Source organism: Macrobrachium rosenbergii, chromosome 53, assembly GCF_040412425.1.
Source record: "Macrobrachium rosenbergii isolate ZJJX-2024 chromosome 53, ASM4041242v1, whole genome shotgun sequence".
NCBI lineage: Eukaryota > Metazoa > Arthropoda > Malacostraca > Decapoda > Palaemonidae > Macrobrachium > Macrobrachium rosenbergii.
Genome location: NC_089793.1, coordinates 25,607,177 through 25,633,519, shown reverse-complemented (window position 1 = coordinate 25,633,519; position 26,343 = coordinate 25,607,177). Strand labels below are relative to the sequence as shown.

Genomic DNA, 26,343 nt, shown 5'->3' with positions numbered 1-26,343 from the left:
CTACGGAAGCTTGAATTTCGAGTCAATGGCCCCTGTGGGCTTGTTCCAAACGAATAGGGTTCATCCATCTGCTGAATAATAATAATAATAATAATAATAATAATAATAATAATAATAATAATAATAATAATATTAATAATAATGTTTCCTAAATTCTTAAATTCCTATGTACCTGAAATCCTTGTTGAATACTAAACAACGCAGTCTTTCTGAAGTTAAAGAATCAAAGAATCCTTCCTCCCCTCAGCAAGGAAATATAAATACCGTAAGAAGGACGTGGGAGTTCCACAAACATCCTAATTCAAAGGGCCTCTCTAACCTGGTGGGAACTTCCGGCCGCCTTCCCAACCACCCACTCCTCGCTAATCCTTTGCGAAGAATTAAAAGAACTTCAGGGCATTAGACGTGACTGACCAGGGAGTTTCAAGCTATTTACATTGCTAGATTCCATTATGTGGCTTCTTTTCTCGACCATTTTCCAGGTTGTGAATTTTACGAAGTCCACGTTGCTCAGTCTTAGAGATGTGTGTTTTCTATAAATTGTGTATTTTACAATTGTAAATTTTTTGAGAAATTGTAACTTAATTGACAATATATATATATATATATATATATATATATATATATATATATATATATATACTCTCAAAATAAATAAATCTTCTAGCCAGCCCTTAAAAGCTATCATAGTCATCTCTTTACTAAAGTAAAGCAAGATGAATTATTATTGCCAGCCCTTAACAGACCATCATGAGCTGCTCTCACGGGGCTTTGCTTTCAAGGAATTCTTTTACTTATATATATATATATATATATATATATATATATATATATATATATATATATATATATATATATATATATAATTTTACATTTCGTCAATTAAATTAGAATTTTTCGAAAAGTTTACAATTGCAAAATAGTTTTACCAGACTACCTTGAGCTGGTTATCAGCTGTCAGAGGGCTGGCCCACGGGATTTGTTTTTACTTAAATTGTTTTCTTTTTTTATATTCTGTCCATAATCGTGCAATACAAAATCTTACAATTTTATTATTGTAAACTACACAATCTTATAGAAAATACACATCTCTGAGAATGGAAAACGTAGAGTTCGTTTATATTTATGACCTGGGAAATGGTTGAGAATACATGTCACATAATCCAATCTAGCAATGTAAGTAGCTCGAAATTCCCAGTCAGTCACATCTAATATAAAACGTAGTAAGCGCGTTATGGAATACTGTATTCATTCTCCATATGCATGCACTAATACAAATTTTAGTACAATTTGCTGATTACTAATTAAATAATATAAGGTATAATTAAAATTCATACTGTAATTTATATAGAATTATTCTATATAATGATGATAATAATAATAATAATAACCAATAATAATAATAATAATAATAATAATAACAATAATAATAATAATAATAATAATAATACATTTTCATCACCTCGCGGATAACTAAAAGACGACTTGAAATCTCAAGACTTCCCGCAAAACCCAAGACACGAAAGTTCGCCACCCTGCGGAACCTCGCCATCCAAAACATTAGTATTAGGTCATTATAAAAGAGTTCCTTCCCACGCAGGTCAAAGCACCTGTGAGAGAGAGAGAGAGAGAGAGAGAGAGAGAGAGAGAGAGAGAGAGAGAGAGAGAGAGAGAACGTGATGACGCTCGCGTAGCCGAATCTTGAACTCTCAAACAGCATTTTTCCCCGGAGCGCAAATGCATCCGGTAGTTAAAAACTCTTCCTTGAGATCGACAAAGAGCTAGTAGGTGGTAACGAGAGACAGGTAGCAGGAGAACAGAGAGAGGTTGAGAGAGAGAGAGAGAGAGAGAGAGAGACTGACTGACTTCCGTACCAAAACCGTTTCCTCTCGACCGCAAATTTTCATAACTGTTGTTTTCACACCTTTCTTCTAATTGCACTTCTTAGGCAGGCGGTGTCCTAACGGTATATGCTATGCAGATGACAAGGAATGGCTCTTAATGATCAAAATCCGGATCTCTGTTACCTACATGAAAATCATACTGAATATTCGGTTCTTACTTCCAGAACAGCCATAAATTTTTGTCAATTTTTCTATATTTCTGTAAGTACGGATCAAAACTTACATATGCCTATCTTAGAAAAAACTCGTGTCATTTTCTTCCATATTTCTGTAAATATGGATCAATTCACATAATTCTGTCTTAAAAGAGAGCGGAGACTGAGAAAAAAAAATACTGTTATAAATCCTCAGGGAAAATTATATCCACAATGTGAAGAGAATAGGAAATAAACAAAAGATTAAATGAAAAGTTTAAATCTAGTACCCTAAAATGAAACTGTCAGATAAGCATGAAGCCTTGCATTATATTTTCCTGCAAATTATTTAAATTTTCATCTGTATGAAAATGCATCTAGAGCTAGATTAAAAGTGACATCTAGCTTAAACCGTAACTTATAATGCTTCCAAAGTAAAAAATTATTTGTTCTAACGTCAAATTTCCTAAGAAACTACAAAACTGCAAATGATAATTATAACAGTACAAGACTCTGATGATTAACATTTCCTACAAATTCCCTTTGGATCATTAAAAACTAGTTTCAAACCCAACCCTTTAAATCTCTGAAAGTAAATAAATATTAAGTTTCCCTACAAATTCCCTTCGGACCATTAACAAAGAGTCTTAAACCCTAACCTATAATTCTTCCAAAGCCAATTAGTGTTTGTTCTAACATTAAAATTTCTAATAAACTACAAAATTGACAATGAAAATAATTAGGCTACAATACAAGAAACTGACAGTTTCCCTACAAATTCCTTTCGGTCATAACAACCAGAGTTTATGACCAACACAGACGCTACGCAACGAACAAAACCTAACAAACCAACGGCGGCAGGGGGCTAAAACAGTCTAGTAGCCATTAGCTTGACTACGTCTGGGGAGGAAATAATCTCGCGGTCTTCTACGACCAAGGCTGCTGCTGCTGCTGCTGCCTCCTACTTATAATCCTGGGGTTTCACTCGTGTTCTAATTAGCTCATTCTACTAACATCTACACGAAATCTACACGAAACCTTCGGTGGTTTTCATCTCTACCGTTTCGAGACCTGATGGCTTTGTTGCTGAGAGGTCGATTTTTAGTTTTCCAGCTGAATGGATATGGCTATCGCCCTCCTCCCTCTCCCTCTCTCTCTCTCTCTCTCTTATATATATATATATATATATATATATATATATATATATATATATATATATATATATATATATATATATATAATCATTCAGTTATTTTTTCAAACTGTGGCTTTCAATTAAATTAAAATATATCAATACGAACAACTTATATATTTAGAGAACTATATATGTCCTTCAAACAACTTATATATTTAAAGAACTATATATATGTCCTTCAATTAAGCAAAATTATATAAAAGTTTTCTCTCATACGAATAATTTAGAAATTTAAAGAACTGTGGCCTTCTATTAAGTATAAATAAATCTTTCTCTCATACGAATAACTCAAGATATTTCAAGAACTAGGGCGCTGAATTAAGTACAAATAAATCTTCTCTCACAGGGAAAACTCTGATGCTTCAAGAAGCAGGCAACTAAATTTTGTCAAGACAAAGTCTGACTAGTCGTTGTGACACCAATTCATATAAAGACATCAATCCACATAACTTAACTTAAACACCTTCTTGTTTTTACAACGAATTTAGTTATGATACCCTTCATATTCTTCAGATCGTCAAGACAATACGGATAACACTTCTTTTACCGATCTGGATTCAAACTGGACAATATTCCTTAAATAAAGATATTTAAATATCAAACTTCGCATAGGAGCTGGTGTGGAATTTTAATCATAATAATGGCGTTGATGGTGTGGATAACCATTTCCGTAACAAACAAAGCTGTTGTAAATAATTAGCAACAGGCTCCTCATGTTCCTTTGGATAACCTGGGCATGAATTAGCCTACGTTTGTGGATACAGTACAGTACTCACCGTTTAACCTGACTCAATTGGCAGAGAGAGGACCAATTCCATCAATACTCACCTGGAACAGAAAAAAAATGAAGATAAAAAAAAAATCAGAAAAACTTTTATACCATGTGTGGGTTACGTGGTACCACACGTTTATAAAACCATTATCATAAAAATAAGTATACACACCATAATCAGAGTTCATAAATGCAAAAATCTTAAAGATTATAAAAATAAGTATACACACCACAATCAGAGTTCATAAATGCCAATCTTTTAAAGAGGACCAAATTACCCGGTACTTCGAATTTCATAAAGTAATATTACCATACAATAGCCCACTGCATGAAAGTCCAACTCATCTGAATACAGTCATACATTTTAAGTCGACGTTTTTCTTTACTAGGGTGTGCAAAAGAAGCTGACAATGATATCCCTTAATAAAATTCAGTAGAAGAGAAAAGGAAAACCGAAGCCGTAAGATGAAACATACCGACCAACTAAACCCAACACCATAAAAACCGAAGACCAACTGACTATAAAAAAAGACCAACAATAAAAAAAAAGACCAACTGACCAACCATAGGAATGAGCCACATAAATTGTTAAGTACAGACAATTCGCTGTAGAGAAGAAACTAATCTCTTTCGGCGAAGTAGGCAGGCTATCAGAGCCTTGGTCCTCCCTAGGACCCTCCCCCCCCAAAACACACGCCATTACCACCAGACAATCTTTCCTAACACTTCCCTTCCATTCTATGGGTTCCCTCCATCCCTTCCCCTCCTCTCTCCGTTCCTCCTCTCCTACAACGCCTGAAACCTGCTCCACTGTAATAAAGGCCCTTTATCATTCCTCCTCAATAATTTTCTATTGTACAACTCCCCCTTCTTTCCATCTTTCACAAAATGTGAGCATTTTGCACCTTCCATTCCATTTCCTTTCCCAAACTTCCACTTCTAAAACCTGGCCGCCATATCTCTGGTCCATTCCCAGGCTCCCCTGCTGCGCGATATTCCTTATTTATTCGCCGTCTTTCTCTGTTCTACATCCGTTCTCATTTCTCCACTGTTATCTCTCCCCTCTACGATCTCTCACTCAATATCAGCTAATATCTTATTCCATCGCTCATTTCTGGTTTGAGTGAAATTTACTCATTTCCAAACTTCTATTTTGCAACTGCGTTCTTTACTTCTCTCTTACAACTACGTTTCTCCACTTCTCTTTCACAACTACGTTTCTTTACTTCTCTTTTACAACTACTGTACGTTTCTTTACTTCTATTTTACAACTACATCTCTTTACTTCTCTCTTACAACTACGTTTCTTCACTTCTATTTTACAACTACGTTGCTTTACTTCTCTTTTACAACTTCTATTTTACGACTACGCCTCTTTGACATAATTTTGCTTGCAAGATTGGGAAAGCACATGACTAAGTTTATCCGCCATTACTGGCACCTTTTCCGCAAACTCGGAGGGTTTACAACGCCAAAGAATAGCAGTCATGTCAGTCCGTTACTAAGTCATTTAGTCGCCAACCCAAATAAAACTGGCTTGACTTAACCTAACCCGACCTCTAACGTTGGTTGAAATGCTTTGGGGCCGACATGACTGCTCCTGATGCTAGAAAACTTGCCAAAGTGAAAGGTCATTCGTTCGCTCTCGTTCCTTTATAGGCTACTAAACTCAGGAATTTTACATTTGCTTCACCAAACTTCTTCAGTCGGATTTGCTCTACTCTTCTATCTTCTTTCTGTGTTTCCCTCTAGTATCTCCTCTTACTTCTTTCTAATAAACACCATATTACTTGGATGCTTGAATTTCAAGTCAATGGCCTCCGTGGTGGGCTTGTTACAGTTGAATAGGGTTCATCATTTTTGAATAATAATAATAATAATAATAATAATAATAATAATAATAATAATAATAATACACGTTTCTTTACCCTAACGTTTATTCTTTACCTTTCTTCTCTCCTCAACTTTCTATCTTCAACTTCTTTCTATTCCAGAATTCTCTCCTTGCCTCTTGTCCAATTCTCTTCCTCAATTACTGTATATTTCCAAATCATTTCTCCGATACTCAGCTTTCTTTTTTAGATACCTGAATAACAAAAAAAAAAACCGTTTCAAACCCTTTCTCAAACACTCCATATTAATACACAACTCTACATACAATCTCTTGTCCAACTCCTTTACTTAAAGCGGATATCCTGTCTTGGGTCATAATTCCACATATCGTTTTTTGTGCAAATCTTACCCTCACATAAATAATCTTCATAAATCCAAATAGATCGTTCTTTGTTATTACCATTCTCTGGATAAGGATAATCTGTCTTAAGCACTCTTCTCCTTAAATCCTATAATCACACTTTTCCCATCTACGCTACATTCCTTAGCTGTCCAAGCCACTACAGACTGACTAATATAATCGTAGCTGGAAAAACTGACACACACAGGAAACAACGAATAACAGAGAACAGAGGAAGGAAACGCTGAAACTGATAAGCTGCACTACATAGACAATAAAAATATATGTCACTATAATTTTGAGCAAAGTAACTTGGGAACACGTGCATGTCACTGTTATTGCGAACTTTCAGTGACCTACTGTCTGCTTTTGTATATATTTAGATTTTTTCGTTTAAATAAAGAAAAAAAAAAAGAATTTTCCTCAATTCTAGACTTCACTTTTGTTTGGACATAGTCTAAGCTAGTTCATCTATAAGACAAACACATAACTTTTGTATCCATTCCACAGCATTTTTTAAATTGTAAATATCCAAACCCTACTTAGATGTAAGTACATATCTGTTTACTATCATATTATACAGTATTATACAGCTAAAATTCTTGTTTATCTCGGAAACAATACTTCAAGCCTTGCACCATCCCGACACACAGCTATACCTTCAAACACTCGCTAGTGCTCAAGTGGAACAAATGCTTTGTGATTATACATGAAAAACAACAAATATATTCCCAAGTGTACACGACGCTCTCTCTTCAAATGCATGTGATACATATATACATATATATATATATATATATATATATATATATATAATATATATATATATATATATATATATATTATATATATATATATATGCAGAGCATTCCTTCCTCCAGCTCTACGACTACATAAAATATTTAAAGTAGTTTTAGTATTAGATCGTCATATATATATATATATATATATATATATATATATATATATATATATATATATATATATATATATATATATATATATATATAATATATATAACCTATGTATATATATCAATTATTTAAAACATTTATCACATAAATAAGAAAAACTTGAGACGGTTATGCCAAGCGTGATGCGAGCACTACAGCTGTACGACTTCCGATGCCTACAGAAATCACTGTACGTTTCCAAAGTCTGTCTGCCTGTCTGTCTCTCTCAAGTTCGGGTCAGCGAACTTTCCTCACTCACAATCAGAACTCCTCCTTCCGACACCTGCAATCAAATCAGGTGTTTCCCCCCAAAGTCCGTTAAGATTAAAAAAGGTGAGAGAGAGAGAGAGAGAGAGAGAGAGAGAGAGAGAGAGAGAGAGAGAGAGAGAGAGAGAGTTTTCCGTCACAATTGCCAAGGCCTCAGTGTCGAAATGTTGTCTCTTATTAAATATTATTCCATTAAAAAATTATATTGAGAGAGAGAGAGAGAGAGAGAGAGAGAGAGAGAGAGAGAGAGAGAGAGAGACCAACGGCCTAAGTGCTACTGCTGGAATTCTAGCAATTTCTGGAACGGACTGGACGCTCCTCTTGACAACAATTTAATGCTCCGAAGGTGAAAACTTTGATGAAGTAATTTTTTTTTTTTACTTGCGCGACATTAAATATTATAACTAATTGTATCGGAGTGCATTTCACGTTGCTTACTGGATGCAGATGTTACATTAGAAGAGGTAACAAGAACCAGCATGCATTTTATAAGCGACTGGAAACTAAGTCGTCAGCAAGAGGTCACTGTAACTTAAAAGAAAGACATAATGACTGTGACAGACTTGCTTCGTTCTATTACACTTAGTTTGCTAATATCTTTTGAAGCCTATAGACAGATTATCAATTCACCGATTGATGTTGCTGTTACAATGATAACAATATCAAAGCTTAAATTAAAGTTATGAATATGTACTGTATTTTATATATATATATATATATATATATATATATATATATATATATATATATATATATATATATATATGTATGTATAAACATTTATAATATATATATATATATATATATATATATATATATATATATATATATATATAACTACATACAAGGAGCTACAACATTACAAATTACAAATTCCAAACATAAACAAATAACAGAGTGCGAATTAGCTTGGCAGCATCACTTAATCTCAACAAATCGAATCCTGTTTATTCGTGGGAAAATGTCAGAGAGAATGATGACAATATAAACTGTGGGTTGTAAAAGCATTTGTATTTTTGGTAGAGAGAGAGAGAGAGAGAGAGAGAGAGAGAGAGAGAGAGAGAGAGAGAGAGAGAGAGAGAGAGAGAGAGAGAGTAGGAAGTAAGAAGCATTGATAAAACTGAAATATTCATTCATAACATGTATATAACATCCAATTTCAACGGTGGTGGTAAGTAGTATCGAATACAGCTGCAATAGTAATAAGATTAGTCTTACTGTCGTGATAACTTTTATGTATTTTACGCCAGTCAGTTAATGTCGATTAAATCTACCTTCGTTAAGATGAAAAAAACTGCAATGAAACGAATTATTTCGAATATAACTTCGATGTATCTCGTTCTGGACAGCATCATTAATCCTGTATGAAGGTCACAATTTGTTTTGAAGCAACGCCTACGCCCATCAAAGGAGATTGCTTTGGTGTACGGATTACGTACATGCATGTACATAGCCTACGTGCACAGGTTGGTTATATTCAAGCAAAAAAAGCTGCTTGAGTTTTCCAGACGTTGTATTGTGGAACAGCCACCGTTGTATTGCGGAACAGCCTCCCTGAGGATGTCGTGCAATTGGAACTTCAGAAGTTCACGCATTTTAATATTTAACTTATATTTGTATTTATTTATTTATATGTTAATTTATTTTTTTCTTATAACTGATCTCCTCTTTTCTGTATTACGCATTACCTTCTGTTATTTCTTTTAAATGAACCCCATATTCTTTGGAAGCTTGAATTTAAATCAGTGTCCCCAGTGGGCTTGTTCCATATGAATAGGGTTCATCTCTTATGAATAATAATTATACAAATTACAGGAAACTGGTGAAATAAAGCATGAATTTCAATAGGCCATGTAGGTATTAAAAGTGAACTCAATGCGATGCTTAATTTCTAAATTTCACTGAGATTTTCTGATACAAACTGTTGCACACACACACACACAAAGAAACCGATTTTCTCACCAAGAAGTCTGTATTTATCTTCACTGTCTCATCGTAACGAGAGAGAGAGAGAGAGAGAGAGAGAGAGAGAGAGAGAGAGAGAGAGAGAGGAGAGAGAGAGAGAGAGAGAGAGAGAGAGCAATTTCTTAGTTTCACTGGACGTTTTCTAATAGGCTACATTGTTAAACACAGACACACACACACACACAGAGGGAGAGAGAGAGAGAGAATGATAATCAGACAAAACTGAAGTCACTCCCTTGATTAACTTATGGACACGAAGGGGTAGAAATAGATTACAAATACCCTATTGACGTTTGGAGTTATCAATTAAGACTGCTAGTTTAAGAATTTTCTCTGTTGCTGCGTTGCAACAAACTTTGACGATGGCAATAACTGTAGCCTATTAAAGTTTATAGTCTCTCTGGACTATTGTCAGACATTCTGTCTCGAAACTTGTTTCTTTAGCTTATACTCTCTTATTCTATATTTCAATACTGCTGTTTCATCTCGCCTCGAAGGAGAAACCCTAGTCTTTCCTTCTTAACACGTATATATGTATGTTAAACTGATTGACTGTGGCTACTAAAACTGGCGTCAAATATGAAGGTTACTGACGCCGTAATAAATTAAAATAAGAAGCTAAAAATGAAAAAAAAATTAAAAGGAGTTTCATGTGAGAAATTTCTTTTAAATTTATTTAGCCTATGCACTCAAAAATATGTACCATTCCTTAGAGCAAAAATTCCTTTTAAATTTATTTATGCACACGCATATGTTATGTACCACTCCTTATAGCGAACTGATGACAAAAGACACGCAACATCTGCTTGATCAAGGTGTTCAATGACCTTACCGATAGTAAGGTCATTTCATGTTTCCATACCATTAAAAATCACTGCAATTTTACGCAATCTCAATTAGCCCTACAGATATCGGCTCGAATATTATAAATGATCATAACTTGCCTGTGGGCTTATTCGCTCATTTCGGTAAACATACAACCCCTGGTAGGCTGTCTTGCGTTATAGAGACGGCAAAAACATTCTCTAATCCATAACATTCCCGAGTTACTCAACCAGCTCGGAAATACCAGAATTCCTCAAGCCAGAAAAGGGAAAAAAGAAAAGAAAAAATTATCCCGTTAATTTCCGCTTTTCATAATTCGTGGGAACACACACACACACATATATGTCATGAGATCCGACCAGTCACACTTGTAACATCCATTTATTAACTTTTCTTCTTGCAGCAAGAAAGGTGGCAGACTGGAAACTGAAAAAAGTTTTGTTACAAAATAACGCACCATACAAATTTAATCAGAATTTCTTTCTGAGAAAGACTATGCTCTATAATTACTTTTAAATATATACTGTATATATATATATATATATATATATATAAGAGATATATATATATATATATATATATATATATATATATATATATATATGTGTTTGTATGTGTATAATGTGTGTGTGTGCGTGTGTGTATGTATGTATGTATGTACTGTATGTATATATATATATATATATATATATATATATATATATATATATATATATATATATATATATATATATATATATATATATAGAGAGAGAGAGAGAGAGAGAGAGAGAGAGAGAGAGAGAGAGAGAGAGAGAGAGAGAGAGAGACCCTTGTAACCTGAGACATCAATACTTATCAAAGTCTCCCTTACATCAGTATGCAAATATTCCCCTCCAATCACTGCACAGCCTGGATTGAGGTCAACGACCTCAGCACCTTCATGCCAACCTGCGAATTAGGTTAACCTCATACACGCACGCGCATGCGCACTAAAAATCCTAAAATCCTCGTCCCGTGAATAGGATAATACATCTTTTCAATGTACATTCAATGAATGTACGTCTTAAGTGTCTAGATTCGATACGCTTTCTCGATCAGACAGCAATATGAATCGATGACATTAAGAATTCAAAATGCCTCATCATTCATCCAGGAGCGAATGATATACATGATGGAAAACCGAGTGTTCATCAAATATTCATTCAGTGAATGGAGACATGAAAGTTATATTCACTACGGTATTTTTCATTGGATTCAGGCTGAGCAAATATATGATCCTCGTTCGGTAGAATAATCGCGTTATAAAGACATAAATAATCATATCGACTGTAAAAGGTAGAGGCGTTATTTTGAACCTTCTGAAATCTAGTTCGCTGTGTTAAATTTTTTTTTTATACATAAATCATATAGGCTACTCTTAAGTCACATATAGGCTGTGTTAAAATAATTTTTTATATACCGGTATAAATCATATACTCCTAAGTCACTTATAGGTTGCGTTAAAATAATTTTTTGAAATATAAATCATACTCTCTTTAGGTATGGGAATCTATATGATGGCTTTGTAGCTCTCGCCAATATTCCAGTAATTCCTAGGTCAAAAAAAATCTGCCAATCAATTCAAAAGTAACCCTGAGAATACACATAAATAATGTGAATCTGAATGGGTGAAAAACAATTTCTTTTTCCTTTTATTTGTGGAAACATCCAGCTCTAATCTACTTGGGTAATAGAATAGAACATAGAATTTATGCCAAAGCCAAGCACTGGGACCTATGAGGTCATTCAGCGCTGGAAGGGAAATTGACAGTAGTAACAGGGTAAAAACCTCGCAGTTGCGCTATGAATCAATTATTAGGAGAGGGTGGGAAGTCAGATGGAGGAAAGCGAATATGAACGGCGGTACAGCAAACGGAATGAAAGAGGTTGCAGCTAGGGGCCGAAAGGACGCTGCAGAGAACCTTAAGTGATGCCTACATGAGGTGCACTGACGACATTAACATACCCTGCGGAGCAGATGCTCCCGTCGGTATAAATAATAACAATAACAAAAATGACAATTAGCCTATAAAACTGGGAGGGATTAGAGTCAAGGCTACATAAAACTAGTCTCAACAACCAGTAAAAAACCAAGCTAATAGTTAACCTACAAAAATGAAAAACTAGGCCACGGGCATGACCTATATCTCGAGCCGACAGCCAGCAATAATTTACGGAGAATACCTATAAATATCATCATATTTTCCCAAGCGAAACGAGGTGATAGCGCGCCGAAAATCACATCAGCTGACATCTGACCTACACCTGGTAAAATAATAAAAATCATTTAGCAGTGCACAGGTTACGGAAAGGTGTATATATCTTACCAAAATTACTGAAAGTCACGCAATGTTTGTGGGTGTTCATTATTTTTGTTAAAGAACTATAAACAAATATGTTTATCTCATATGAAATCAGGCAACGGGGAGGAAAAGTAGATAATGCGTGATATTACCATGACATGAATCATACGAAATAACTTTATTTTAATAAGACAATTTCATCTTTGGATCAAAGAGACAAACAAGTTGTGTTCACTTAGGGAAGCAGACTATGGTAAGTCAAATTCACGAAATCACATCAAAGCATTTTTTTTACTGTAATAACTATGGCATGAAAAAGTACGCAAAAATATGATATATATAGGGTTACATATATATATATATATATATATTATATATATATATATATATATATATATTATATAATTATGTAGCCTGTATATACACATTTATATTTATATATGTATAGCCTATGTAATATATATATAATTATATTAGATGCTTTAATTCCTCAGATATCAACGAATATTTTTTTCCCATTAGATCTTTACTTACGATACCCGATTCCTAAGTTACAACAATTTATGGGAAAGAGTATTCAGCTGGTAATATAAGTTGATTACAATATTAATATATTTCTTTATAAGTAAACAAACAACTTTTCGGAAGCTTACTGAAAATATTCCGTAAACGGCAAAATTTGCAGCGGTGAAATTGGATAACAAATACTTTATAGGCTAATCACCATTTGGGATTACACAAAGATGTTACGTAGAGATAAAAAAGTATTAAAAAATAACAATGTGCACCCAATATAGGCTAAGTAAAATTCACAGCAGTGTGCAATACTTAAAAATCAAGCATGCCTCAGTTTAATAAACTTATGCAACCAGCTAATAGATAACAAATCGTAAAAGCAAACACAACTGATAAACATATGCCTAATAACTTGTACTGTGGCAGTCTCCCTGAGGATGTCGCGCAATTGGAACTTCAAAAATTCAAGCGAAGTTGCAATGCACTACTATCCTAATACAATTCCACTTGTATTTTAACAATTTGCTTACATTTTGATCTATCTATTCACCAGCGCCTAATCCCATTTTTCTTTCCAACAAGGATCTCTCTTCTGCATTTCCACCACCCTCTGTCAGTTCTTTCTAATGAACAATCACATTTCCCGGGAGTTTGATCTTCGAGTCAGCAGCTCATGGTGGGGCTTGTTCCACGCGAATAGGGTTCATTTCCTGAATAACAATAAAAATAATAACAATAATAAAAATAATAATAACAATAAAAATAACAATAATAAAAATACATCCCACAACAAACGCCCAATGACCTTTCATATATCAGGCATTTATTGTTTACGAACACCATTACTTCTGTATGCGATTGCCAAACACATTTACTGGGTCAAGCCACTTCGATAACAGATTCAGCTTATCATGTAGCCCTCTGTTCTTTTAGCCTATACTGCTGATTAATACAGGATGCAAAAGAAAAGTCTATGATGACATAAGTTGGCCTATATCTAACGATGAGAATACATCTCTCTAAAAATAAATATACCTGCATGCTTTTATGTGAGAAAGTTACCCTGAATTACGAGTGAATGTATTTGATTATACGTACATACATACATACATACACACACACACACACACACACACACACACACACACACACACACATATATATATATATATATATATATATATATATATATATATATATATATATAGCCTACTACTGTATATATTTTAATGATCGCAGATCAACGACCTCTTAAAAAGCTCAAATGAAACAAGTAGTTGTTTATTACCAATTCGTGCACACCAACATGCGAGGTGATTGGTGCAGTCCCACCCCCTCTCTCTCTCTCTCTCAATGAAACCTAGATTTAAAGGTTTGGTTACAACCGTGTAAAGTCATTTTGTCAAATTATCTCATTTTACGCTTCGCCCATAGGCTAAGCAGCGCTGAAAAATCTTACATTACCAGCATCATCATCACAATATAAGTCATCAGTTCTCTAATATAGACTACATGGTAACGTTCTTTTTCTTGACAGGCCTAGACTATGCGAGGAACGACGGGAGTAGTTAGGCCTATCCGAGGCTCAATGGATAAAAGTAAGCACTGACAACGGAGGCAATGCTATACCGCTTCTTGCAAGCTCAACGATTAAATGAAGGAAGGGAAGATGAGCAGGCCTATATATTCCATAAGTGGTTAGTCACCGTCATGCACCGAATATATCATGCATATCTCTATCAATACCAATCTGAAGGCCTATCTGATACCTACTGCAAAATGAACACTAGAGAGTCTTTTGCTCAATATATATTAACAAACTGACCGAAGTCACTACACATCGACCATTGACTTTGTAGTACTGTTTTTCTAAAAAAGAGATTTAGACAAATTACAATTGAATTACACATCCGACCGTCTAAATAGGAAAAAATATACCTAGCAATGGAATTCCACCTAGAGTGTTATAAATTAATCTTAAAAAATAAAGATCTTCTGTTGGTCAAATAAACTTCTGATCGTGTTCAAGTTTCTTTAATAAGTTCATATTAACGAAATGATAACACCGACTAGATAATACCTGTTCAAATCACCCAGTGTCTTATGGTAATGTTAAAAACTAAAGACAACATCACCCTGGCTAAGAACAAAAACTTGAAGAATCCACATTGTATTCATAACTCTTCTGAAGACTTCAATTAAGGATTCATCGTTCACATGCGACTAAATACAGAAGGTTCGCTTTCCCATCCACTCCAACGCTCAATTACAACCTCTAAAACAGGTCGGCTGCACCGACTTATCGCAATAAATAATTAGTGGAAGAAGATTACAACCCGACATTGGTCATTTCTACCACGTTTAAATTCTAATAAGGGGCTACACAGATATAAGCCATCCAATTTGTAAAGCCTTATGCGACAACAAAGCCAGCAGAGAGAGAGAGAGAGAGAGAGAGAGAGAGAGAGAGAGAGAGAGATCACAGCATGTACAATGAGTTGATCGTCATGTGATAACCTGCACTGACGCAATAAACTGGTATTGTTGAAGTTTAATATTATTATATTACAAATTACATTCAGGAAGAAATGCGTTCACGCTCATCTAAATAACAATTTCACTTTTGCAATAAAATATAAAACTTTATCTCACTCTGACAGTCTAATAATTAAAAAGTTACTTCCTTATTAAAACAAACGTAAGTCAGGACATAATGAAAGAGAACTGGCAGCGTAGGCCTGTAAGATATAGGCTACTTCTACTTGTGGCTGACGTGGGATAACCAACATGAAACTCGGTGTGCTCAGGTTTTAAAATCCTGTTTACAAGAACTGCCATGGGGCTTGATTCTACCCAGAGCTTTCACCTTAAGTTAAACAACTTTTTGATATATATATATATTTATGATATATATATATATATATATATATATATATATATATATATATATATATATTATATATATATTCTCTCTCTCTCTCACAAACCTTGCTACAAATGTCGTTTAATATCAAATTCACTCAACCTTGAAATGAACACCGAGGTTGAGTGAATCTGATATTAAACGACATTTGTAGCTTAAGGTTTGTGAATATAAAAAAATGCAAAAATTATATATATGTATATATAAATATATATATATATATATATATATATATATATATATATATATATATATATATATATATATATATATATATATATATACACATATATATATATATATATATATATATATATATATATATATATATATATATCAACACAAATTCAATGTGGATAGAGTTATTAGCCTACTTTCGCAGAGGATCTCAATTATACAGAAGGAAATAAAGAATCCTCTCACTTAAACCTTCCGTATTACTGAGGTCCTCTATAAAAAGATATAAGCTATACATATAGGCTAGACTACATCCATACATACATATATATATATATAGGCTACACATATATAATTTATCATATGTAGCCTATATATTCAACATAAATATACGAGCAAGTCTAATCACATTTTAAGCAACCGATTAACTTTCAACAGTCTAAAAACATCTGAAAAGTTATGCCTATGTCAAATACAATAACAAAGACTTTGTACATATTACTTTGACTGTTTAACACGCCGATGATTACAATCATACAAAAAAATAAATAGAATAAAACTTACAGGGTGGGGGGAAAAGAAAACAATCTGCCATCTCATAAATAAAGGATCACACAACGATAGAAAAAAAAAAAAAAGGAGCGATCGAGTGATTAAAAAGCTCCTGTTCCTTCGAGGGAATTTCCTCAGCAAGCCAAGAATATAATTAAGTGACGCGCAGGGAGGAAGACATGAAGAAAGGAGAGAGGGAGGGGGCTGGAGGCAAGCGAACTAAAAAGAGTATTATCGAGCATAATAGGATTAAACGCTAAGCGCTTATTTATGGATAAGAATATCCAGCGTTTCATAATTTTATACATTACTTTGTCCGAGTAATTCTAAAGTGCGTTCCTGAATATTAATATCTTGCTTACTCTTGGCACAGACGTGCATTCATAACTGGTATTCTAAACTTTAAGAAATCTAGTTAATATTATAACATGCTCAAGACTGAATTGAAAAAAATCAGCAGTAAAAATTGCGGGAACAAAACAGAAGTAATAATAAATAGGCAAAACACAAGGTGCATACCAATTACACAACACGCTTTTATCATTAACCCCAGTAACACATAATTAATCCAAAACATACGAATCACCAAAACAAATTCACAGGTAACCATGAACACTAAGGTGTAATTAACACTCTTTCGGAAACAAAAGCGTGCTATGGAGCGACCCAAACTTGTTCTATCACGAAAAAAAAAAAAAAAACTTTAGGCTTAAGTAACCAGGTCGTGTTAAAAGCCCCAACAGATGGCAGGTTTCTCCCACAGTGAGTAAGAATTATTATTATTATTATTTATTATTATTATTATTAACTTGTTGAAAAACAATTTGTGACCTACAAAACTTTAAACTGCAGTAAATAAACCAAGAATTGGAGGCCAAGACATGAATCCGCTACCCAAAGACTAGGCCTACAACTACCATTATGTAGGCCTACAACTACCATATCACATACAGCTAGCAAGCTCTCTCCTCCTCATTTGGAACACACAACCTATCTTATGTGCCTGGCCTATCTTTCACCAAGAGGGATCTCGAATTCCGTATCACACTTAATGATTACAATCAGTGGACGTCAGCAGGTTTATCCTCGCGTCAACAAAACCATCGTTCTCGGATATTTAACCATCCCATAGACAAACATACGCACAAACACACATTTCTCGAGTTGCTTTGATTTTGGATATTATTTTCAATTTAACTGATTGGTCTGTTGAGGACTTCCCTCTCCCCCTCCTTGTTTACCTTCACATGAAGCCATTAGCCTATAAATTTAACTGGTCTTGCAAACTGAGTGGCCAATAAAATAGGCCTATAGAGTAAGAAAAGTACCTATCTTCCCATATAGGCTATATATATATATATATATATATATATATATATATATATATATATATATATATATATATATATATATTTATATATAATAGGTCTAAAGTCTTTCTCTTCCCGTTGGAAGCCAAAAATAAAAAAATCTAATTTCTTCAAAAAGGACTTACTTAAAGAATAGGCATAAATAAAACGTACACTCCCAACAGGTTCTTATGCTTTAATATCTATTAAATTAATAGCAGCATCTATCTTCCCCAACCATCTTTAAGCACGGTACATTAAGTTCCCTTATCAAGTTAGACATATAGAACCCATGATAAGATATGAAACGGCACATCAGCACGACAATCAAAGTTGATAACGTACCTAATTAGCCATTAGATGCATAGAATCCAGTCGTTTCCATAATAAATCTGCATTAAAATCAGCGGACTATCGGTGAAGGCGAAGGGGATATTACTTTACTGACTGTTGCCATACCTACCTAATAGTCTGGCCTATCCTAAATCGTCCCACCGAATGTGTAAACGATTGCAATGAAATCGATTTTACGACTATTAAAATGTAGTAAAATTTCCTAAAATCAATACGAAATACCTGCATAGCTCTGAGACAATCTTGGTCGTTAGCCTAAATTTAAAATGGTGAACACGCTTGACAGTATCAGACGGTAATTATCATTGTCCTGTGATTCAAGTGCACCGATTCGAACGCAGACATTCCCGGTGTCACCTCCATGGTCAGTGACCACGGAGGTTAGGCTACACGGGGAATGTCCGGCCAGGATCCGAACATAGGCCTATGCTTTTTGAGTGTGATATAGAGATAACATTGATTAAACCATTCAGCCATCGAGAGAGAGAAGGCTAAATTGATAAACCACTGTTATCCCTGTATAAAACCCAGAAAGTCATAGGTTCAAGTTCCTGGTCAGGATGGATACAAAAGTCAGGTATGATTTCACTTGGGTGTAAATTATTCCAAAGATAAAGTGAATTAGATACTAACGGGTTGTTCGTGGCTTAATATTTGAGACCATAACAGGTCACGTGTGCATTGTCTCAAAATTGTGATAGGTCTAAATGTTTGTATCGTCAATAATCCATTTCTACCAATAAAAGGGGCTCCGTACAAAGAAAATATTAAAAAATTCTGATTGTACCACATTCTCATTTCTTAACTGCTGAATTACTGCGAAGGCTAAATAATCATTTTGAGGCTCTTTGCACCTAAGCCACGCCCACTGCTTACGTCACGACCATTCCTTGAAGCTGACTGGTTGGCAATGGTTTCGAAAAGTTGGTTAATCTTCATTAATTTAGCAATGGTTGGTTTACCGAGCTAAAATAAGTTCTGCTGATCATCAGCAGGAAACGTTATATTATCCAATGAAATAAAATTATAATACACATATCCCTAAAATGGGTCAAAGAAAAAAAAAAAAAAAAAAAAAAAAAAAAAAAAAAAAGGAACCATAGGAATGAAGTCAGGAGTGTTCCGCGATGCGGCAATGTTGTTTTTCGTAAACGAGGTTCACCGTGACTTTTTGGGTTTGATACAGGGATGACAGTGATTTATCAATTTAGCCATCTCTCTCTCCATGGCTGAATGGTTTAATCAATGTCATCTCTATATCACACTCAAAAAGCGTACCGAGGCCAGGATAGAAGTAGGCTACTTGACATGCACAGACTAATTCCCCTTGGGTGTAAGTTATTCCTCCTATGGTAAAGTGAATTCCATTTTAGGGGAAATTTGTGGTTTAATATACACACACAACATATAAGTTAAATATAGCCTACCTTAGTTCTACCAGACCACTGAGCTGATTAACAGCTCTCTTAGGGCTGGCCCGAAGGATTAGACTTATTTGGTTACCTAGCAACGGGACCTACAGCTTATTGTGGAATCCGAACCACATTATAGCGAGAAATTAATTTCTACCACCAGAAATAAATTCCTGTAATTCTTCTTCAGCCGGTCGGACAATCGAACTCGGGCCTAGCGAGTGCTAGCCAACAACTCTACCGACTCGCCAAAGGAGGAACTACACAATATATAGCCTATATATATATATATATATATATATATATATATATATATATATATATATATATATATATATATAATGAAGGTCTACAAACATGCACACAGACAGACAGTATACACCAATCCCATTACCCAATGCTACCTCTAGCCACGGGTGAGAGCATCACATCGTTATTATATATACCTCTGGAATATATAATTATTCTCGATTACTATGCAGAATCTCTCCTCTACGCCCCGTGCCTTATCTCTCTCCTATGTCGACTTCCAGCCCCCCACCGGATACCTCTATTATTCTTTCTGTAGCCTTTTTCTTAATAACTTTTTTCTTCCTCTTGAAGGCTAATCTGGATGGATCATTTTCAAGGTAGAGGACATTTCGATAGGTCACCATTATGTTTAACATGCCTAAACGTATCAGCAAATTACGTTTTAAAAAAAAAGTCTAACATGCTTGAAAATCGACATTAGCATCACAGTATGCAATAACTATTTCTTCCATACCCATACGCAGAAGCATCTAACACCTTTAAACATGGCTGGCTTACTGTAAACAAGAGAGGAATCCATTAAGAGCAAGAAGAAATACTAATAATCACAAATTCGACACTATTATCACATTAGGCAATACCTATCGCTCCCATACGCAAAAGTATCAACGCCATTAAATATGGCTAGCTTTACTTAAAATGAGAGGAATCCATTAGGAGGATGAAGAGATACTGATACTCATGAATTGTCTCTGGAAACGAGCTTCGTAAATACGCCTAACCATAACCAAAATTCTCTCTCCAAACGAGCTTCGTAAATACGCCTAAACATTAAAACCAGAATCATTATAATAACCATTCAGAAGAGCTAAAACCTCAAAGGCGAGCATCATAATCATCATCATCATCAGCTATAATACCACGAAAGCTCCTTTCCTTCACTTCCATAGATGAAACAAAATGATTAGCCAGTTTACAGTCCCACCCTTTTACCTCCTACGTCTAATCCCACTTTCAACACAGACAAGGAGTGATGGTGAGAGGTGGCTCGGGGGAGGGAAAGAGAGAGAGAGAGAGAGAGAGAGAGGGTGGAGGAGGAGGAGGAGGACCTGATGGTGAGGAAGGGTATGTGGCCCCAACTCCCCTGGATATGTCGTCGCAGTCCTAGCATTAGCCTTGTCGTTCCTCCTTATCTCTCTCTCTCTCTCTCTCTCTCTTTCTCTCTCTCTCGCTTTTGCTTTGCATCCGAAAGTGATATTAGGGGGGGCCTGTGCAATGAGTCACCCAAATGGCTGCGTATGTAAGAAAGAGTGAGAGAAATTCACCCTCCATCCGTTACGTGAGCACGTGGTATCCCCACTTCCTTTAACCCTTTGCCACGTGCTGGGGAGCACGTAAGCCCAAATCAATAGCGGTATCGCCTGGCTCTCTCTCTCTCTCTCTCTCTCTCTCTCTCCAAGCAACGAGGTTCTAAAAGTGCCTGACTTCCATCACCGAAAAAATACCTTATGCCAAAGGGGTTTTCAGAATGCAAGCATGAACTGAATCAAGTTTAAGAACTTCCTTTCACTTTATGACTAATTATACTAGTAACATCGAAAAAGATTAATACTGCAAGATGTTAAGCCTGCTGAATTAACTTCACATTAGTTAAACAAGACTGCGTGTGGGCGCATAAACCCTGACCGCAAAGAAACCACACCATACTGACGGAACAAGAGACCTCATTATAACTGTTGAAACCGAAAGAATCCGTGTATTATCATACTGCATAGTAATCAAAGACCACACAAAAAGCAATTTTACCGTCGGCAAAACATGACAAGGGTCGTAATATACTAGCCTATATCTCATCTGGATACTGCATGTAAAAGTAATGACAAATCAGTCATGGCATAACAAACAACTAGCGGATTGTAGGTTCTCTGAGCAAGGAGAGAGAGAGAGAGAGAGAGAGAGAGAGAGAGAGAGAGAGAGAGAGAGAGAGAGAGAGAGCAATCATGGCAATGGGAAATAAACGATATTGAAAAAGATTGTTGATTTCCCCGAGCAGCACCCTTAAAAGCAAGCAGCAAGAGAGAGAGAGAGAGAGAGAGAGAGATTCTCTACCCTACACGAAATAATAAACGATGCTGAAAATTTTCACAGCGTATTACAGCCACACTTAAGTAGAGAGCGAATAATCAACCAGATTTCTAAGGTTATACACAGCACCGTTCAACCCAAAGTTACTACGAATATGATTACGCCTAGGTCAGTGTATGCCTCATAATTTGTAAACTTATCCCGACAGAGAATGATTTTCTGTAATTCCCATCACACAATCGGACCAGCTATTTGTTAATTACAAACAAAATATCGTCACTCAATAACAGAAAAAAAAGTGTATAAAAGAATAATAATCACGGAAATCTAAGATATATAAAAACTTAAAAACCCAGAAAACGACAAGTCTAATTTGAATGAACCAAACTTAGTTTTATATTATGTTACAGCAACACTTTCCGCATTCCCCAGAATTCCGCATCGTGGAATTAAGAGAGGATATAAGCACAGCTGGTGGAAAAACCTCGCAACTAGATCGAAGTGTAAAACATAAAGCGTTGAAGCGTTTGCATTAAGATTTCTCTTCACGAGAAAAGAAAAAATAAGGAGACTAAACATGGAGGAAGAGAGAAGAGAAAGATTTCAAGCGAGGGTAAATCATGGAGATTCTGCAAAGCGAGAGGAGACGGGGAAGGGGGAGGTTGAGAGATTCTTCATGTGCTTGAGAGAGAGAGAGAGAGAGAGAGAGAGAGAGAGAGAGAGAGAGAGAGAGAGAGAGAATTGTCTGCTAGTGAAAATCACACGATCGAATGAGGAATTTCTGCTAGAGAGAGAGAGAGAGAGAGAGAGAGAGAGAGAGAGAGAGAGAGAGAGAGAGAGAGAGAGAGAGAGAGAATTTCAGCGCGTGCAAATCATGCAAGAGAAAGAAGAGATTCTGCTTGTGCAGAAAGAGAGAGAGACCCACACACACACACACACACAAACACTGCTTGCTTACACTGACACGTGCGTCCCTGAGCGCATGGCAAGCCTGGTGGCTGGCAGAACAGAGCCCCTATTGGCGTTAGCTGCCTTCAAGTGAAAGCAAGCGTTATTTATGTCAGTTCAATGGAGGGCTCTTCACACGCCGTGCCAAAATGACTTTTCAGATGTAACGCAGAAAAATTTCTGAGAGATTTCTCATGAAACAGTGGAAGCACAAGGTGCAAGTTTAGAAAGAAATAAATTTTTAAGACACATTAGGCCTACTACTTCTAAGAGATACCCACTTTAAACATGAAATTTTAACAATGCTTCTTTTTAATCAATTTGTTGCGTATGTACAGTGGAGGTACAAGGTACGTATTTAGAAAAAAAGGTTTTGAGACATAGGCCTATATAGGCCTACTGTATAAAGACATACAGACTTTAAACACGATAATTTACAACCAGTCTTCTTCTTAATAAATTTGCTGTGTATGCATGAATGACAACTGCAAGCATAAATATGATAAAAGGAACCATCCCTAGAGAAAAAAAAAATAAGGAATAGCAATATCATACAATAAACAGGGTACTTAAGGACAAAAACAGGCAGATGGAAAAACAAACATCCCAAATGCACAGCTCTGGCTTTATTCGGAAGTGGTATTAAATGTTGACACAAAAGCATATGCAAGCACGAATCCTCGAATAATGCAAAATTCAAACGGGATCTGTTTAAAAGATTTAAATGGATCCCGTGACACAACCATCGAGCCTTTATGACCTAAATCCTATATTCGACGACCACCGTCATTCTCGTTACATATACCCCATTCCATTCCAATTACACCGCCACCGGTTTCCTCTGACGGTGCAACAAATAAAAGATATCTCACGGCACAGCCTGTCTTTAACAGAAACCGATACTACACATATCTGAATAACAGGGCGTAACCCGCGACCGTTACAGTGCAACACATCTGTTTACATTCGTTGCCTATGAGGTTATAACCTCAGGAATGACAAGCTGACCGTTGGAATCCGGAGAAGAGGCATGTGATGTGATGGGATTTGAATACGCTGCGTAAGTCGTCTTCAGGAATGTATCTGGCGATTTTGATTATCATATCTAGGCCTAATATGAACTGCTGTGGCATATTTATTATACTGAAAAAATAAACTGGGCTCTCTCTCTCTCTCTCATTTTAACAAACCTAATGGTAATTTAAGGGAAATTTCCCATATCACAAAAAAGTGAAGCCTTAGCTGTCTTTAGGAATGTGCAGTATCTGGACATTTTGATTATCAGATCTATGAACTACAGTAGCATATCTATTATGCTGAAAAACCCCGGTATCTCTCCTTCTCATCTTTACAAACCTCGTGGTAATCTAAGGTCACATTCCTCGACACACACAAAAAAGTGACGCCTTTACTACGTAATGCAAATAAATGCACGCAAATACAAAGCGACATCACTCAACTCTAACCAGATCTTGGCATTTATTTCAACTCCCCAAAATTTAGGTCAAATGACCTCGACCTTTCAATGCCTGTACAAACTTTAAAATCAAGAGCATCACTTGGCTGTCCACAGCACTCTGAACTAGGACTGTTCAGAAAACAGCTGCCAAATTCTAATGAAAAGAAGTCGAAAGATCCCTCGTTGCAAATATTTAAAAATCATAAACTTTACTCTTACTACTTTTGGAGGTTAGACAAAAACAAATCCCAATAAAAAATAAGAATTTTTAGGTATCCGTCAAAAACATACCAAATTTACTAGAAATCGGGTTTTGGCCACTAGGTATACTTAAACTTCTCTTCTGCAACGCGATCGATTTGACATAAAAGTATTTCGTTTAGATGACTGATTACAATCGTCAAGCAAGGACATTTACAATGATGACACATATTTCTTATATTTACTCGTTACTAAACCATTATCAGAGAATCAAATTCATTATTGTCTATTCTCCTATAAATCTTATTTAATCTTATAATAATTATGTATTTATTCCAAACCACTTAATATAATTGTTCAAAGAGTAAATATGACTAATTGAATATCAGTCACATCATGTAGGGCTGTAGGCTAATTAAATACATTTTTAAACGGTATTTTAAAAATCCTAATCTTTGGGCATCTTTGTAGTTTTAAATAACAAGAGCCTTTGTTCCTGAAACAGCAAGTGAATCCAGACATTACCAGACATCCATCAAGTATTACGTAATTACGGCAACCATTTTCCACCACCCTCCCCAGAAGTTTATAGGCCAACAGCTGTACAATTACTGTTCTTGAAAATGCTGACCACATCTCACCAATTACAAAAGTATCCACTAAGGTTCAGTCCTCATACAAAACCGGGAAATACAGTAATCTTATTTTAGATTATCAGGTATGATAAATGCGACTGTGGAAAAGGAAGACAAATGTAACCCGACATTTTTTGAATCGGACATCCCGTGCAAGGAGGCTTGGATCAAGTCCTATGCAAGACTGCAGCCCATAATTAGTCTAAAAAGTTGTCGAATTGAAATGAACACTAATAACTGGTTTGCATTTAACTTTTCAACGTTGAAACTTCCCCAATCTTGCAATTAAAATTTCCATTGTCAAACAATTTAGTTTACGATATACCAAGCCCTAAACTTTCATGGACCTTCAATTTGAATTTCCCCCAAAATCCCAGTCATTTAGAACTAGGAAACTAATATTAACCGGAAAATAAGACAATAAATAGTCCTACACGAATCAAGACCCAAAGCCTGACTGCTGTGAGCACACAATAATCCTTACCGGCTTCAACTGATAAATCCAGCCAACCACTGTCGACGAAAGGTAAATCCAACACCGTAATTTGTAATATAAATCCTCTGCGTAACTGATCACTGAATATCACTTCGTTATATACCCGAGATTACAAGAGGCACCGATGACACTACTGGCTTAGGTAAGGGTCCACAAGACCCACCACCGAATTCCACCGTTCAATTCGAGAGTTGCATTCACATCAGATACTTCAATTTAACCTATGGATAAATAATTATTTTTCTAATTCATAAATCAATTTGATCGAGTTTATTACTGCGAAAAAGTTTCTAATGAAATACAAGTTCTGACTGAACTTCACATTTTTTTCTTACGATTAGCAATAACTTTCTCTGGTTGATCTCTGGGCCTATATAGTGATTAAAAAAAATTAATAATATAGAAGAATCCA

The 26,343-nt window shown here is 35.4% G+C and overlaps 1 long non-coding RNA gene across 5 annotated transcripts in view; it reads right to left on the bottom strand.

The window, feature by feature from the left end:
• LOC136834366 (uncharacterized) overlaps positions 1-26,343 on the bottom strand; it is a 459,431-nt gene that overhangs the window by 334,998 nt on the left and 98,090 nt on the right. For 3 of the 5 annotated variants that reach the window (XR_010851768.1, XR_010851764.1, XR_010851766.1), the window contains exon 2: positions 25,920-26,301. The exons of 1 other annotated variant lie outside the window; for it this stretch is intronic. This is a non-coding gene — a long non-coding RNA (uncharacterized lncRNA). The remainder of the gene's footprint in view (positions 1-25,919; positions 26,302-26,343) is intronic. One more of the 5 variants, XR_010851765.1, reaches the window with a different exon arrangement.